The sequence below is a fragment of the Cavia porcellus genome, unplaced genomic scaffold, assembly GCF_034190915.1.
Source record: "Cavia porcellus strain 051 isolate PalLab524CR breed Dunkin Hartley unplaced genomic scaffold, mCavPor4.1 scaffold_9, whole genome shotgun sequence".
NCBI classification, from domain to species: Eukaryota; Metazoa; Chordata; class Mammalia; order Rodentia; family Caviidae; genus Cavia; species Cavia porcellus.
In genome coordinates, this window is record NW_026947492.1 from 10,873,655 (window position 1) to 10,884,169 (window position 10,515).

The window sequence follows — 10,515 nt, forward strand, 5'->3', positions numbered from 1 at the left end:
TCATATGCTTCTCTATGCAAAATGAATTTCATCCATCTTTAAGAGTTGCCAAAATTGCTGGGTATGGTGGCTCATGCCTGTAATCCCAGCACTCGGGAGGCTGAGGCAGGAGGATCCTTGCGAATTTGAGACCAGCTTGGGCTACAAAGTAAGCTCAAGGCCAGCCTGAACTGTATAGCGAGACCCTGTCTCAAAAAGACAAAAGAAAAAAAAAAGAATTGCCAGTCTTAACAGTTTCAGCATTGCTGAAAAATCCCAATGCAAAGTCTCCTCTGAGACAGCAAATGTTTAGCTGTCAGCCCCTGTAAATAACAAAAAGAAGTTAAATACTCTGAATATTAATGGCACAAGGTAAACATTCTCATTCCAAAAGAGAGAAATAGGAGGATAAAAACCAGTGACCAAAGCCAGGTGGAAATGCAGAAGCAAACATTAAGTTCTGTATCTTCATACCAGTACCCAGGGATTGCTGTAGCAAGATACTTACTCCAAAGGGCTTTTGGGCAGCCCCTTCCCTACATCACTGCCAGTAGTTGTAGCTCTCATGTCCCCTCTGGGCTGGGGCTTTATTAACGGCTTGCCGCTTCTCTCAGCCGGTCAGTGTTCTAAGCTTCTTCAACTTCCTGGGATCTCTACTTCACTCTTGGCTTCAATCTTGTGGCTTCATGCACTTACCTCTAAGCGGCAACTGCATGGCCTCTTGGGCCTTCTTCTGGTATGTGAGCAGAAGCCTCCCTGGACCCTGCAGCTCCTATATATTGCATGCTTGTAAAACAAAGCACCACATAGACGATGCCAAGGTCTGTTGTCAGCTAGCTTGGTAGTGACTGCAGTAGCTTCTGGGCACCTGTAAAGCTGAGCACTGTGAACTATATCTCAGAAAATCAATTCCCTAGGTTATTTTTTCAGCAAGAAACCCTGGGCTTCTTTTCTAAAAGTAAAGTCATTTACTTTTGCAATTTTGTATCTATGAAAAGTGGGACCCTGTTGGCTTCTCATATGCCCTCAGGGTGTCTTTTGTATTGTTTCTATATAAAGTGTCTGTCCTGTTTTTGATGCTAATCTTTTCAGCAACCAAACTATCCTCTGCTCAAACTTTACAAGTCCCAGCTTTACAGGAGCTTCCTAAATGCATTTAAAATTGCTGAGCTGTGCCATTTGCTGTTTTGTTGCTGTTGTGTTGTGTTATTGTATGTGTGTGTTTTGAGGTTTTTTGTTTGTTTTGCTTTGTTTAAGCCAAGGTCTCACTATGTAGTTCACACTGGCCGTGAACTCACTGTGTAACCCAGGCTGGTCTTGAACTCACTGACCTTCCTATCCCTGCCTCCAGAGTAGTGGGATTACAGGATCTCCATACTTGGCTTGCCATTTGCTCTTGATTATCAATGTAGAGCTAGCTAAGAGCCCCCACAGTATCCAAATCACAGCCTGAATATTGGGCTGCCTTGAAACTTCTTTTGCCAGATTAATTAGTCCTTCATTCTTAATCTCAGGATGTGAGCAAAATGTAGACACATTTTCTGACAGAAAATAACAAACATGGCTTGGAGTCCAAGTACCAGTCACTGGAGTCCTTGTTCTCTACTAAATTTTCCTTTTTGAGATTTGTTGTTGTAGTTTTGTTTTTTTTGAGACATGGTCTCAGTCTGTAATTCAGGCTGGCCTCAAACTCACTGTGTAGCCCAGGCTGGCCTGGAACTTGCAGAAATCCTCTTGCCTCAGCCTCCATGCCTGGCATCAACTGAAACTTCTTGAGCCTAGTCCTTACCATCTGCCTTTCTATCAGCATTCTAGTCTTTTGATGGAATGGAATCTCCCATCCAAACTCAGCTTACAGCGCATTCTCCAGCTGGCATCTCCAAATCTCTCCAAATTCCTGCAAACTAGTTTCAAAGACTCCTGAACCACATGTCCAGGTAGTCTCACAGTAATGACCCCACTTCACTAGTTCCAAAATCTGCCTTAATCAGTTTCCCCATCACTGCTCCCTTAATCCAATCACCTTTCCAAAGCCCTGCCTATGAGGGCTTCAGGCCTTGACAGCATCTAGATATAAACCATAACAGAAGGACATTTTAAAGAGGAAAAAAGATTCACAGATAGTTTTGAGGTTCTTAATATCTCTGCTTAAAATACAATAGAATTTTTCAATACTGCTCCTTCCCAAATGAGAAGGGACTAAAAATTCTATCTAGAATCCAATCACAATAAAGGGTCTTCTCAGCAAATATTTGGCAGTCTCAAATCCTGACCTGATATATTTACCTAATGTATCATTTGGTGCTTATGAGACAAACATTTAATACAAGATACACAACTATGAGCCGGGCGTGGTGGCTCACACCTGTAATCTCAGCACTCGGGAGGCTGAGGCAGGAGAATCCCTTGCAAATTAAAGACCAGCCTAGGCTGCAAAATGAGCTCAAGGCCAGCCTAAACTACATAGAGACCCTGTCTCAAAAAACAAATAAACCAAAGATACACAACTATGTAAGAGTTTACAAGATTGGCTTACAGTGGCTGCCCAGAGTTGGGTGTGGGAGAATGGACAAGGTCTGCCTGTGCACTGGGGACCCACTGGGAGCCCAGGTGAGTCCGTATCAGCAGGCCCAAGTGTCTGCACCAGAGGGCTGAAGGGTCTGCAACGGAAGCGAGAAAACAGCATCCTAGGAGAAAGGAAAGCCTAGAGGTCTTCTACAGAAAACACAAAATCCCTTTTATACCATTCTGGTCCTCCACACCTAGGGCTACACTGCATGGAGTGGGTGGAGTTACCCAAATTGGCACAATCAACCGACCATCACACCTAAAAGTAAATAGAAGGGAAAAATAAATCACAAGTTAATTTACAGTTCTTTTTATTTTGACTTCATTAAAATATTTAGACTCGAATGCCAAAAAGCTTGGCCCTGGAATACATAGATTTGTGATAATATCTAAATACCGAATGTTCTTAAGATGCTAAAATGAGTGTCACACTTAACTTTCTATGTTTTTTTAAAAGAAAGCATCACGACTTCACTCAAATTATAATAAATGTGTTCATGACCTAAAAGAAAAGTTTTACTCATACCCTATCTTCAGTAAAATACTTGTATCATACTCAACAAAACTTTATAGGATAGTATTTTCTTTCAGTGACTTATATGTTGCTTTTTCAAAGGAAAGTTGAACATGCCAGATTCTTTTCCAAATATGCTTGACCAACATCTGATGGTCACTAACGAAGTCTAAAAGGTTGGGTTGAATTGGAGAGGTACAGTGCTTATCAGCAAGTGGCAGGTCCTGGGTTCAATCCCCCAGCAGTGTGCGTGTGAGACGGCTAAATGCTATGTTCTTTGTGTTTCATTGCGGGTAAAAACTACCTTTTCAGTTTACACACCTGAAGAGGATGAAACATAATCGCCTGTGGGGGCCTCAGTAAAGACCTTCAGAGCGGTGCATACACACTGCACTGATGTTAATGCATACTGAGTAGGTGTCTCATCTCGGAGAGCCCAACCAGGCCCTTTTGCTAGAATAAATGTTCCACTTGCAGAGTAAACTCACACTGAAAAGCAGAAAGACATTATACAAACAAGCAGTGAAGTGGGTGAATGAAACACATTTTCCCCAAACTGCCAGATGCAGCTTCAGATCTTCATTCCTAATGGCAGATGAGATCCCTCACCATCCCAGTGGCTAGTTCTGCTCTGCAGGTGTCTGTCAGTCTCAGCAGTGGAGCAGTATAATGTTCTGATCATCGCTCAGTGAATTCTAGCCATTCATTTTGCCTCCTCAGTTTTCCTAAAATTACTGTATACCAGTAATTGAAACCTATTTATTTACTTGAAAATAATAGTTGACTGGGAAGACCCTGAAATCTGGAAACCAGGTCTTCAGGCCTAAATTTACTTTGGTCTACTCAGATCAGGAAAGAACTTACACCATCCTCCTCTAAGACGACTTGGTCCTGTTGGGTACTTTCCGAGTTTGTTCTGGGGCAGTTGCTAACAAGTAACATTGTGACCTCGTTGGATTGTTATGCCATTGGTATGTATGTCATGTCCCCAAGACTCTGTGACAAGATTTTGTTTCTGAAAAAGCTGCTTGGCAGGGGTAGCAGCAGGAGTCTGCATAGACATGAATAGTGCCCCGTCCTGTTTTCTCACCACCAAACTGCAGAGCCTTCTGTTAGTCCTTGAAAATGAAACTCTGATCTTAGTAATGAGTCCTGGGAAGATGGTTTATGGCTAGGGAATAGGCGATCTTTCCCATTCTGAGAGTTATGGTGGGATTAACCTGTATCATCCGTGGCCACCAGGACAAGAAAAGAAACAAAAGAAGAAGAAAGTATTTCAGTGCAGAAATCTCTTCAGTGACCTTTCTGGTTCTTCATCTGCTTGATGAATTTTAAGCACTATTTTTTATCCATGTCATCTGTCTCGAAATAGCCTCTTTAGTGTTTCCAAGTTTTCTGCTGCCATATCAATCTATGTACTATTAACAGGTTGAGACTGCTGACATACCTACTCAGTCATGTCTTCTTTATCCAGCTCATTAATGTTCTGGTCTCCTATAGGACACATCCCTGGCCTTTCACTGTTTCCCTTAGTTAGAAACCTTCTCACTGGCCTTCCTCTGGGTCTCTCTAAATCCATTTGAAAGCCCAGCAGATATATCAACCACAGGCCCCTAGTTTCCCACCTTCCCCTTCCTTTGTGCTTACAGAATCAAGCTCAGTGCCCAGAATCACAGATTTGGGTTCAAATCCCACTTCTACCACTTAACTAAACATTTTTTAACTTTTAAGCCTCAATTTCCCCATTATATAAATAATGGGGACTCATTATATAAATAACAGGACTCAGAGTTGTTGTGAGGATAAATGAGAATTTGTGCAAATCATTTAGTGGCTGGCTCATAGCACTCAGAAAAAGGCTTTAGTGTTATTATTTTATAGACTTTTTTTGTACGGGGGATTGAAACCAAGGTCATCAAACTAATTTACATCCCTGCCCCTTTAAAAAAAAATCTTATTTCAAAACAGGGTCACTAAATTACCCACACTGAACTCAAACTTAAAATCTTCCTGCCTCAGCCTCCCAGGGTCCTGATCACAGGTGTGCACCATGCCTGGCTATTTTATGGATTTTTGCCATAACCTGTGGTTAACCAATTCGATTATGTTTCTCCAGCGTCTGTGACTGCTACTTCTTCACCGTGTGCCCTACCTGCCTTTGTAGACAAGTGCACATTCTAACCTGACATCTGCTCCAGGCACAGGGCTGCTGCAGGAGCTCCATAGCCTCAACAACCATTTCTTGTTTCTGCCTCTCAGCAGAGCCGGTTCTAGCTCCACCAGACTCATGTTGGTGCCTCTCATCGCAGATGCTTGTAAGAGTCCACACCAGCACAGTTAGAGACTCTGTGCCTGCCTCCCCACCACCTCCCGGAAGGATAAAATCAGAATCCTTGCTTCTGAGATCCCGGATCAGTATCAGCTCCCACCCCGACTCTCACATGCATCCAAGGATGATGACCACTGTTTTTAAGGGATAATTATCTCCCACAGCAGCATTCCAATGTTTTTCTTCTACCCATAATCCCACCTTAAAATCAAAGCCATTCCACAGAAATGATGTAAACTTTCCAACTCTCTCCCACAGTCTTCTGTATCTTTCTGGAAGATGAGTATCACATTTCCAGTTAAGGCCAACCTACCCCCCAAATCTATCCCTTTTTTAATTGCATTATTATTTGTTTTTGTCTTTTTCCTTTTTTTATCGGTACCAGGGATCGAACTCATGACTGCCTGCTTGCAAGGCAGGCGCTTACGCCGCTGAGCTAAATCACCAGCCCCTTTCTATCCCTTTTTTAAAAAGAATACAATACTATTTATAAACTGATGATATTCCACTCTCATTCCTAAATCAGCATATTTAACTGTACAGATGTGGTCTCTATGCTATCAGAGTTTAATGACATAAAGCATGAGATAATTTTTTTGTTTTATTTTCTATTGAGACAGGGTCTGTCTGTGTAGGTCAGGCTGGCCTCAAACTCAAACTCAGCTTCTCAAGTGCTGGGGTAGCAAGCATGTGCCATCACACTCAGCTTGAGATATAATTTTAAATAATATTTTCTTCTTCTTTTTTTGTTTTTGTTGTACCAAGGATGGAGCTCACAACTGTATGCTCGCCAGGCAGGCACTTATGCCACTGAGCTAAATCCCCGGCCCTAGTATTTTCTTCTTTTATGTTTTAATCCTTTTGCCAGTTGCCTCACAGAGGAAATCCTTTTGTAATTGGATCACAGAGAAAATCAGCAACATAGTAACACCCTATTTAAAAACAAACAGCCTGATAAGCACCTGCCTTGCAAGCAGGCCATGTGAGTTCGGATCCCCGGTACCGATAAAAATGAAAACGACAAAAAAAAAAAAACAAAAAAAACCAAACAGCCTGGTGTGGTGGCACAGGTCTGTAATCCCAGCACTGGAGAGGCTGAGGCAGGAGGATTGTTGCAAGTTCAAGACCAGCCCGGACAATAAAATGAGCTCAAGTTCAGCCTGAACTATATAGTGAGACCCTGTCTCAAAAAACAAAAATTTTAAAGATTAAAAATAAAATAATTAAGAACAAATAATTACACACAACCCACAAGAAGTATTTATAGTGCAAAATACTTCAACTATTAAAAAGACAATAAGAATTCAGTCCAATTTAACCAAAAATTATGAGAAATAATTGAAGGCAGTGATTTTTTGTTTGAAGGCAGTGATTTTTAAAAACATATTTTAGGAAAAGGTAAGTATAGTTTTTTTTTTTTTTTTTTTTTTTCCAGGGATGTTGTCACATGTCTGTAGTTGTAGCATTTGGGAGAGTGAGGGAGAAGATTGCCAAAAATTTGAGGCCAGCCTGGGCTACATAGTGAGTTCAAGGACAGCCTGGAATTTGTAGCCAGACCTTATCTTTAAAAAACTACTGGGGGCTGGGGATTTAGCTCAGTGCAAGCAGACAGTCGTGAGTTTGATCCCCGGTACCGATAAAAAAAAGGAAAAAAGACAAAAAAAAAAAAAAAAAAAAAAAACCTGGCAAACATTCTATATTAAATCTAAGTAATACATTTATTATAATTATGCATGTTAATTATACAAGTTGGTACATTTCACTGTGACATTTCCATACACCCATGTATCATACTCTGATCATATTGATCCTTCCTACTGCTGTTAGCTCTCCTTCTCCCTCCCCAAAAGGCCCCTTTTATTTTCATGCCCTCCCATCACCACCCAGATGTCACAAATCAGAGAAAATTACAGTACTTGTCTTTCTGATGCTGACTTATTTTGCTTAACACAATGATCTGAAAGTTCCATTCATTTTCCTATGGATGATGTGATTTCATTTTTCTCTGTGGTTGGGTAACACTCCACATGTATTGATCCCACATGTTTTTATCTATTCATCCATTGAGGGTCACCTAAGCTAATTCCATTATTTGGCTGTTTTGAAAAGTGCCACAAGAAACAAAGGTAGGCAGGAAATTTGATAGCATGCTGACTTTGATTCCTTTGGGTTTATATACTAGTAGTAGATTTTTGGTTCTTTTTAGGATGCTTTAAGCAATTTATTTAACTGAAATGCCACACGCTGACTTCCATTTATTTTGATCTATCTTTTCCCATGGTGATTGAGAGGATCCTCAAGCCAATATAAATACTTCATAAAATATGCAGCCATTTGAATATACACCTGTACAATACCTCACATCTTTTAGCAAGAAAGACACTGAAGAGTAAAGGCCCAACACAACTATCTAAATGCAGTAAGAATCTGTTCCAGGGCGGGCGTTTAGCTCAGCAGCATAAGTGCCCGCTTGGCAAACTCGAGGTTGGGAGTTTGATCCCCGATACCAAAAAAAAGAATCTGCTCCAAGTATTTGTTTCTGTGAGGTAAATGTGCCATGCACCTATTCAACTAAGAAAAGCATGCATGGATCGGGTATTTCGCTCAACAGTTCAAATGCTTGCTTGGTAGGTGCAAGGTCGTAAGTTCGATTCCTGGTACCAAAAAAAAAAAAAAAAAAAATCCCTACATCACAGGACATTTTCCTTTTTAATTTTAAGTGGGGCACTAATTCGGTGTGGCAGAGCTATTCCCCAGCCATTCCCTGAATTCACAGGGAGCAGCTCCCGGCGTTCAGGCTCCTTCCCTTTGGTTCTAACAAAGTGCGCCTCTCTGGGCCAGGCGGGCTAGGGCTTCAGTTGAACCCAGGTACCTTTCTCTTTGGCTTCCTTCCTTTCCTGGTCATTTTCCTTGACACTTTTCAGGAAGCTGTCTTGACTCTTTGAGTGATTAATGCGCTCAAAGTGCACATTAATCTTCTTGGCAAGTACCTTGCCCTTAACTTGCTTGTTTACAACAATGCCAGCAGTGTGCAGGGTCGCATTACAGACTCTTCCAGGTTTACTGTGGTGACTTTTGCGTGGTGTTCCTTTTTGAACAGAACCCATTCCCTTGATGTCTACACTATCACCCTTTTTGTAGATTGGGGTGTGTATGGCCAAAGGAACCGCCCCATGTTTTCTAAGAGGCCTAGAGAACATATGCAGGGTTGTCCCTCTCTTTCCCTTTGTGTTCATCATTCTGGCAAATTACTGGAAGATGGCGGTGCTGGCTGAAAAAGTATCATTGGTTTCTTAAGGAACCTCCACACTGTTTTCCACAGTGACCTGCATCCCACTAACAGTGTATCGGGGTTCCTTCCCCCATGTCCTCACCAGCATTTTTTACCTTTTGTTTTCTTGGCAGTGACCATTCCGGCTAAGGGGAGATGGAATCCCAGTCTATTTTTGACTTGCATTTCCCTGATGGCTAAAGATACTGAACACTTTTGCAAACACTTATTGGTCATTTGTACTTCTTTTGAGAAGCGTCTATGCAGTGCATTTGCCCACTTATTGATTAGATTATCTGTTCTTTTTTACATTTAATTTTATTTTTTGGAGGCAGGGTCTTGCTTTACAGTTCAGGCCAAACTTGGACTCACCACGTGTCCGAGGCTGGCCTCCAACTGTGTCAATCTTCCTGCCTCAGCCACCTGAGTGCTGCGATTACAGGCATGCGCCACCATGCCCACCTACTTGGCCTTTTGGTATTGCATATTTCTTATCTATTTATCTATTTTAGATATTAGTCCCCTGTGAGAAGAGTCATCAAAAACCTTCTGCCATCCCACAGGCTGTCTCTTCACTCTACTACAGTGTCCTTTGCTGGTACACTGATGTAATGTCATTTGTCAGTGCTTTCCACTACTCCCTGACCTGTTGGTGTGCTATTCAGATTGTTACCTCTACCAATGTTTGAAGCGTTTCCCCAGTGATTTCCTCTAGTAGCCTGAAAGTTTAAGTGAAGTCTTTGATCCATTTTGAGTTGAGTTTAGTACTTGGTGAGAAACAGAGATCTAGTTTCAATCTTCCACACATGGACGTCCATCCAGTTTTCTCAGAATAATTAATAAAGAGGCCGTTTTACTCCAGTGTTTGACTCCTTTGCCAAGAATCAGATGATTTCTTCCTCTGGTATTCTATTTTGTTGATTACATCTCCATTTCTATGCAAATATGGTACCATTTGTTTTTGCTACAGTGGTTCTATGGTAAAGTCTATCCTTATTTAAATAAACTATTCCACCCTTCACTTCTTTTCCTTTATGTTTCTCCCTCTCTGTTGGCTCTTCCCCTCAACCTGGATTCATGTTCGAATTCTCCATTGCACACCAACTAATAACGCGGTGTCCCCTTCTCATTACCGTTGGGAGAGGAGAGAGGAACTGCGGTCACCGACAAGCTCCCAAACACCAACCCTGTTCTAGGAGACACCTGGTTGCAAAATCCTGCCCACAGGCGTTCTGCAGCGTCAGTTCCATTTCTGCCTCTTCGCTGTTGCTGCCACTGTCCCAAAGCATGAGTTTTTTCTCTTTCTTGGACTATTGCAGTAGCTTTCTGGACTTCCTTCTCCAAACTCTTCCTTCTGGAGCCCTGAGCTGTTGATGTCCCATTCAAACTGTTGCCTACATCAATATTTTGAATGCCGCTGCAAGTAATTTTCCCAGTCATCTTACTATCCAACTCAAGAGTATTTAATGATTCTTCATTACTAATAGAAATACAGTTTAAACCTCTAATCTCTATTCAGAATAAATAGGAGGCCCTGGGAACCTCCTCCCCCGAAGGCCATCAGTGAAGGTTGGGCCCACTAACCTGTGGATCACTGCTGACTGAGGATGATTCTTAATTTCTTCTTTTTTTAGTCTTTGGCTTTTTTGATCCCTCTTTTAGCTTAAATGTTACCTCTTTCTAGATTAGATGTCTTCTTCCTTAATGAGACTATTTAAAGCCTTAATGAGATGCTATTTAAAGTATTACCCTTCACCCTCATGCTGTACTCCATTGAATTATTTGAAATTGTTGTTCACATGGTTATTGCCTGTTCCCAACTCAAATCCACTTTTTTTTTTTAAATTGAGCTTC